The sequence below is a fragment of the Heloderma suspectum genome, chromosome 4, assembly GCF_057233095.1.
Source record: "Heloderma suspectum isolate Gila_16-S chromosome 4, 16-S_ref, whole genome shotgun sequence".
Lineage (NCBI taxonomy): Eukaryota > Metazoa > Chordata > Lepidosauria > Squamata > Helodermatidae > Heloderma > Heloderma suspectum.
Genome location: NC_139461.1, coordinates 253,914,162 through 253,921,728, shown reverse-complemented (window position 1 = coordinate 253,921,728; position 7,567 = coordinate 253,914,162).

Here is a 7,567-nt window from a genome sequence, read left to right as displayed (position 1 = left end):
GGAGTTGGGGGTTGGTTTGCGTTCTCATGGCAACAGCGGCGGCTGGGACAAAAAGTGGTCATCGTTGTTTCCTATTCATTTATTTGAAAATTTAAGCTCTAGTAATTACCTGGCTCTGAAACACACAGGTCCCTCGTGAGGCAGAAAGCAGAACTAAAGCGAAACATGGTCTTTTTTAATAGTAGTAAAGCTGATGATTAAATTTTGAGGGTGTGCTTAGAACTAAGAAAAGCGTGAGCTGCTGATGGTGGAGGTAGAGATAAGAAGGTGGCTCATCATTATGGTGACAGGTGCCTGTCAAAATCTTGCACAGGAGCTCAACCTGACCACATTCCTGTGGCTAGCAGATGCTGCATGACCTAAGCATCTGTATACCAAAATAAGGCTTGCTATCTACAAGACTTTCTTCCAAGTAACTGTGCGTAGGGCTTCCGACTGAACAGTGCAGCCCTATAGATGTCTACTCAGAAGTAAAGCCCACTGAGTTTAATGGGGCTTACTTCCAGGTAAGTAGGTATAGGTATAGCACTGCAGCCTAAGTGCAACGACCATTATTCCTTCTGGTCATCTTCTAAACCCCGCCAAAACATCAAATACGGGGTGCTTCTAGACAGCTGGCGTCACTGATGACAGAAAGCATTATGCAGCGGTTCCATCTTTCCTTTCTTAATGGATTTTCCCCAGTAAGAAAAAAAGATGGAAGAAGTAGAGAGAAAACATGGGATTTACACATACAAGTCTGGACCCGACATAAAATTCCATGAATGAGGCAGGCTGATGGTATAATAAAAGCATCATCTGGAAGCACTCTCACTCCCTTAATTCCTTTTTTTTTTTTTTTGGCCTGCTGAAGATTGTAGGGCTCTGTAAGCTGAACATGTTCTGTTTGCACGGGCTCTGTAGCAAGTTCTAGATGTCAGGTTTATGGCATACAAAACGTTTGGTTTAGCACAGAATCGCTCTCATATCTAGATGTGATGCTGAGACGTGATGTAATGAGTGAGTGCTGGCTTTTAAAAAAAACGCTTGGAGCTCTCAAAGCATGACACACGGATCAAGTTATACAACTGCTAAAAGGGACATATCACAAACATAAAGCCTCTGCATGTCTACTCACAAGGAAGCAGAGCAAGCCTCTGCATGTCTACTCACAAGGAAGCATGACTAAATCAGTAGCTTCCTCCCCTGGCCCTGGCCCCTCTCCCTGTCAGAGACAAATTCTTGTCGCTGTGCTTTCCTTGATTTAGTACAGAAGAAGGCTCCCTTTCTCAACTGCTAATCAGGAGAAGAGTGCTTCTGTCTGTGGCAGAGGGGCCAGGCGAAGAAGCTGCTTGGCCAGATGGAGAACCTCTGCTGCCCTTATCAGAACCACAGGCACTCCCATCCCTGCTTTAATGCTTCCAATGCCTGTCATGTTCTGTTAGGCTGCATTTGTTATATTATACACTAATCAGAACACTAATCTAGTGGTTTCAGAAACAACCTTAAGATCATAATCCTATTAGGATTAACTGCAATCCTGTGTGAATTTACCTGGGTGTAAACCTCACTGAATGCAGTGGAACTTGCTTCTGTGTGAACAAGGATAGGATTGGGCAATAAAGAAATGTTAGTTCATCATGTGGGTTTTAATTAAAATTTGCATAATTTTTCCTGTGAATAAACAAGAATTCTGAAGGAATCATAGAATAGTAGGGCTGGAAGGGGCCTACAAAACCATCGAGTCCAACCCCCTGCTCAATGCAGGAATCCAATGCATCCCTGACAGATGGCTGTCCAGCTTCATCTTGAATGCCTCCAGTGTGGGAGAGCCCACCACCTCCCTAGGTAATTGGTTCCTTTGTCGTATTGCTTGAACAGTCAGGATGTTTCTCCTGATGTTCAGCCGGAATCTGGCTTCCTGTAACTTGAGCCCATTATTCCATCTCCTGCATTCTGGAATGATCAAGGAGAGATCCTGACCTTCCTCTCTGTGACAACCTTTCAAACATGCAGTTTGTTTTTATATAATACCCACATATTTTGAAGAGGCACTAGTAATATTTCAGAAGCTTTATTCCAGTCAAACAACAATTTAAACAGGACATTTAGAAGGTCTGCTTATCCTGAGTTCATGTGTAGCCAAACCATTCAGGCCAAATCAGCCTCCAAAGGCTTACCTCGTGGCCCCTAGTAAATCCCAATTCCAAGGACAACACCGGCACCCATTATACACATGTACTATTATGCACCTCAACCATATTTTCCAAATCTGAGAAAAAGGGAAAGATCTGAAAATGCCCCTTGCAAAGTAAACAGCAAGAGAGCTTTGGAAAGAATAAAGTTGACACCAGGAGAACAACTGCCTCAAGAAAACAGGAAAACAGAAATAACTGTATAAAATGCAGTACAGTTAGTATTTTGCAGGTAAAGACTGCATGTGAGCCCGTGGAGCTTGGAGACTGTGGGGGCTAGACCCCCCTCCTCCAGGAAATCGAAAAGCTTTATGTGGATGTACTACTACATAGAGCTTCACCATGTGAGAAGTGAACCATGGACACAGCTGGCAGCCGTTTGCATGGAACATTTGGCAAGATTACACTAGAGTACACTGGCCTCCCAGATGTTGTGCAGAAAAGCCATCCAGTCTTTATCCTGAGATATACACCCTCACTTGAATGGCCACATACCATCTCAATTTAGGCATTTCTCATGCACTAGTGTTTTGGAAGGCCACTACCACTCTAGGTGGGCAAGTTGAGGGTGATACACAGGGCACCAGATTGCATAGTCTCCAGGAGCCAAAGAAGCATTCTTTTTACAAAGAAAAAGCACGCTGCACATGCTTTGCCTCAGGTGCTAGTATTTTTGTAAATGAAAGATGTCAACCTTTCACAGGTCACAAGTACAAAAGTCTTATCGCTATGCCCATTGCATTTACTGTGGAACGGAGGGGTCTCCATGTCATCCAGCATGGTCCTCTATAAAGGGGTAGGGAGCTGAACTCTAGACATGTTGCTGAAGTTGACAACTCCCTGGTTTAGAATATGAATCTCAGAAGTTCGTAATGCTCATCTTCAAGGTGAGAAAAGTGTTACGATCCTGAGTGCTTGCCCAGCTTTGATTTTAAGATAAGCTGGTGAAGACTATTTCATATCTACCCACTTAGCTGGCCTCTGCTGCTGCTGTTGTGACATCAGTGACAAGGACGAAGGGCTCGCCTCCAATGCCCTGGCACCTGAAGGATATACTAAAGTTGTATCTTTTTAGGTTTATCATTGTTTGTTTATTTGTTTACTTATCACATGTCAAAGTGTAGTAAAAGTTGGAGTGTTCCCCTTTCCAGTGAACAGAGTGATATTTCTATCTGTGCCTGAACAGCCTTTACCTTTTTAATTTTACTTCTTTTTCTTTGTGTGCAGACTCGCTATTACCACTCAGGATTTGGTAACTGTCAGGGTTAGTTGTCAAAAGGGACAGGTAATGCAGAATGAGTTTTAATTAAAGAAAATTACCTCAAAGGGTTGGACTTCCCCATGAGAGAAAAAGAGGATATTTACTTATTTCTCTCAGATTATGTAACTTGGTAAGAATTTGGGATTAAAGTTGCGTTCTTCAGAAGAGCTTGATCTCCATGGTATGTGGATAATGCCATTTCTACTACAGTATGCCTACCCAGGAAGCTGCCTTGTAAAAGATCTGTTGAGTAAACACAACTTGTAGTTGACCACAAGATGGCAACAAAGGATTATCCAGAAATGAAGACTCCTGTCTTTCTGAAGCCTATATTTTTCTTTCTGGGGATTCATTAGAGCAAGAGAGAGAGAGAGAGAGAGTTATTTCCCCATCTAGTATCATTGCAGGACTGGGTCGTTCTCTTTAGATGGCTGCCCCTGTCATGTTATTTTTCATTTCTTTCCTTCTCGTGGGGGTGGTGATGCCACTCAGAGGCATCACCACCTTTCTGCAAAAAAAGCATTACATGCACTTGGGGTGTGGTGACAGCTCCTCCCTGGTTCCTGCCCTTTTCCCTCCCCTTGCACAGTACCTGTGGGTGGGGGCTGACATGCAGATAGTCCCCCCACCAATCTCCCTGGGCCCCCTGTCTCCCCGTTCAGTGTTTTTGACAATCTCTGCCATTTACTCAGCCATTTATTCTCTGGGAATGCACAGCAGGGGGGTGTACCGGCAGGTCAGAACACTGGCATGCCGCTCTGTCAACCTGCCGTCTTGTTGCTCTGCCGACCTTCTGCCTTGTTTAGAACTCCGCAGGCCGAAAATGGCAAGGACCCAAAGTAGTGCCGGCAGGGGAAGGTGACACACCCCACAGCCTGTTGTCATCGCCTTAGCCATCATGACCGCACCTCCAACAACCCAAAACAACTGCCCACAGCCGCCAACACACAGCAGTTCATTCGTGCTAAGGGAGAAGTGCATGGTCGTGGTGCTCCATTTGTGTATATTTGGAAAAATACCAATTTTTTTTCATTCGAGAAAAACACGATAGGTGGGTGGAAATGGTTGAGATAATGACTGGCAGATGATGACATCATGTAATGGACCCACACAATTCAGTGAGTGGACAATCATGAATGTGCAAATAAACTGGAGGTGTAGAGATGCCTTAGGCCATTCTAAAACATGGAATTTCTTCTTCTGCAGCCATTCTTTTGTAGATCTGCTTGTATAGGATCATTGTCTTGTTGCATGACCCACTTTCGGTTCAGCTTCAGCTTATGGACAAATAGCCTGACATTCTGCTCTAGAATATTCTGATACACTGCAGAATTCATGGTTGTGTCAATGCCATCCAAGTTCCTCAGGCAGCAAAGCAGGCCCAAACCATCACATTCCCACCACCATACATGACGGTTGGGTTGATATTCTTCTGTTCAAACTCAGTGTTTGTTTTTTGCCAAACATAATGTTTCTTATTGAGGCCAAAAAGTTCTACCTTTGACTCGTCTGTCCAGAGAAGATTGTGTCATGCCTCCCTTGGATTCCTCCAAAGATGAAGGGGAATGGGAGGCTCCAGACCCAGGGGACAGGACCAGCACAGAAGGAGCCCAAGCCGCTTCACCCCCTGTGGATGTTCCATGCCCAGCTGCAGTCCCCCCAGAGGATTCGGACGGAAAAATGCCACTGACCCTCACAGAGCGAAGGCAGCTGCATCATGTCTGGGAGCAGCATAGGCAAACCTCTGTCCATGTAAGACAGAGAGGATCTCAGAGGCAGGAGAACTGATTGGAAGCAGCTGCCTCAAGTCGTGGCCTTTAAAAGTGGAGGGCAGGCTGGGGCAAGACTGCTGAAGAACAACTTTGTGTCACACACCAGACTTCAGCTGGTGTGTTATCAGCCAGTGATTTATCGCCACCAGATGCAGTCAGCTGGCAGGACCCAACAGATTGTTCCAGAAGTCTTGGGGATAATCTATGTGATCTTTAGCAAACTTCAGAAGGGCAACAATGTTCTTTTGAGAGAGCAGTGGTTTCCTCCTAGCTATCCTCCCATGAACACCATTCTTGTTCAGTCTTTTTCTGATAGTTGAGTCATGAACACTCACATCAGCCAAGATGAGAGTGGCCTGCAGATCCTTGGATATTACTCTGGGGTTCTTTTTGACTTCCTGGATGATGCCCCGGTTTGTTCTTGGAGAGATTTTGATAGGATGACCGCTCCTGGGTAGATTGACTGTGGTCTTGAATCTTCTCCATTTGTAGACTGCCTGTCTGACAGTGGATTGGTGGAGCCCCAAATCTTTAGAAATGGTTTTATAACCTTTTCAAGACTGATGAGCAGCAATAAGTGCTTTACTGAGGTCCTCACAGATATCTTTTGATCGTGGCATGAAGTGTTTCCACACAACCGTATGGTGAAGACCAAACTCACAAAGTTTCTGATACTTCTATCGGTTGGGACCTCCCTAATTACTTAAGAACTCCCTAATTACTTAAACACCTGATTCTAATTATTTCTTTTAATTGAGCTGATGCAACCAGGGGTTCACTTCCTTTTGCACATACCCTGACTCCGAAGTACTCATTGTTTGCCTAATTTATACATAGTTTTATTTCACAAGACATGGAATTGGTTAGTATAAACCCTATTGGTTATTTAGAAAAGGACTGGTATTGATCCATGAAGGCTATCATGGTAAAACTATGGAATTTCTGTAATTAGCATTAGGGTTCATAAACTTTTTCTCATCACTGTACCACTCTTTTAGTTGAGGTATTTCTTTTCTTTTCCAGTACTTGGGATAAAGATGGTGTGCTACTAATGTCATATAAAAGACTGGATTTTCTTTGTTGTTTTGTATGGCATCTTTCAGATAAGTTAATAAGCAAATTCTAGGATCAAAAGGTATAGTATATTGCAGAATATTACTAATGTTAAAAATAATTTATTTCCAGAATCGACTTCCCACCAACATTACATTAATTCTTCTCTTCCATTTCCACACTTCCAACAAATATCCTTACGATTTTCATAGATCATAAATAACTGTAAAGGAGTTATGAACCATAGACTCAGAAGTTTAACTGCATTTTCTGTTAAAGATGTAGAGGCTGTATATCTATTTAAATTATTCCAAATACGTTTTCACATTTCATCTGATGTTCTTTCTCCAAGAATTTTCTCCCAACTTTGAATGAATGTGGTTTTATGTTCTTCAATATGCATTATAATTTGGTAGATTTGGGTTAGCATCTTTTTTGGTTTGTGCCACATTATGTTTTCAAATGTATTTAATTGTCTTAATGCTCCTTCCTGATTTCTTAACCAGCTATTTAAATAATTTCCAATTTGAAAGTATTCAAACAATACCAGTCTTGTATTCAACATTTTTTTCTGTAACTGGTCTAAAGGTGAGCAAGCCAATAAAAAAATTTATCAACCGCATATTTTTGCCATTTTATAACATTACCAATTACCCAATTTTTATTAAATTGTGGATCAAATAAGACTGGTTCCAATGGTGATTTTGAAGGACATAAGTAGGCCCTTTGTTTATCCCAAACAGTCAGTAAAATTGTGATAATACAACTAATTTCCTTAATAAATTTCTCTCCTTTGGATTCATCCAAAGCAGTGCTCTTCATGGCATTTTAACAAAACTTTGTTCTAAATTATCTATATATCCTTCTTTAATTTCATGATATCAGTCCATAATTCACATTAAACAATTCATTTGAAAATATATCTTCCAATTTGGTAACAAAAGGCCCCCTTTTCTGTTAATGATCATTGTTTTAAACTTTATTCAAGGATTTTTATTCTCACACACAAATTTATTAATCACACGCTATCAATAATTCATTCTTGATTCTGTTATTGCTATAGGAATATTTTGTAATAAGATTATTTTTTTAGGGGGAACATCCATCCTTATTGCTTCCTTTCTTCCTGGAAAAGATAGTTTAAGGTGTTTCCATCGATCCAATTCATCTATTATTTTATTTTCCAATACATCATAATTTAGTACTTGTAACTGTTCATTTGTGATGGAAAACCCACTCCCCAAATATTTTGCTGGCATTTTATCCTTAAATTGTGTCTTATTTTTCATTATTATTAATTCCTGTTC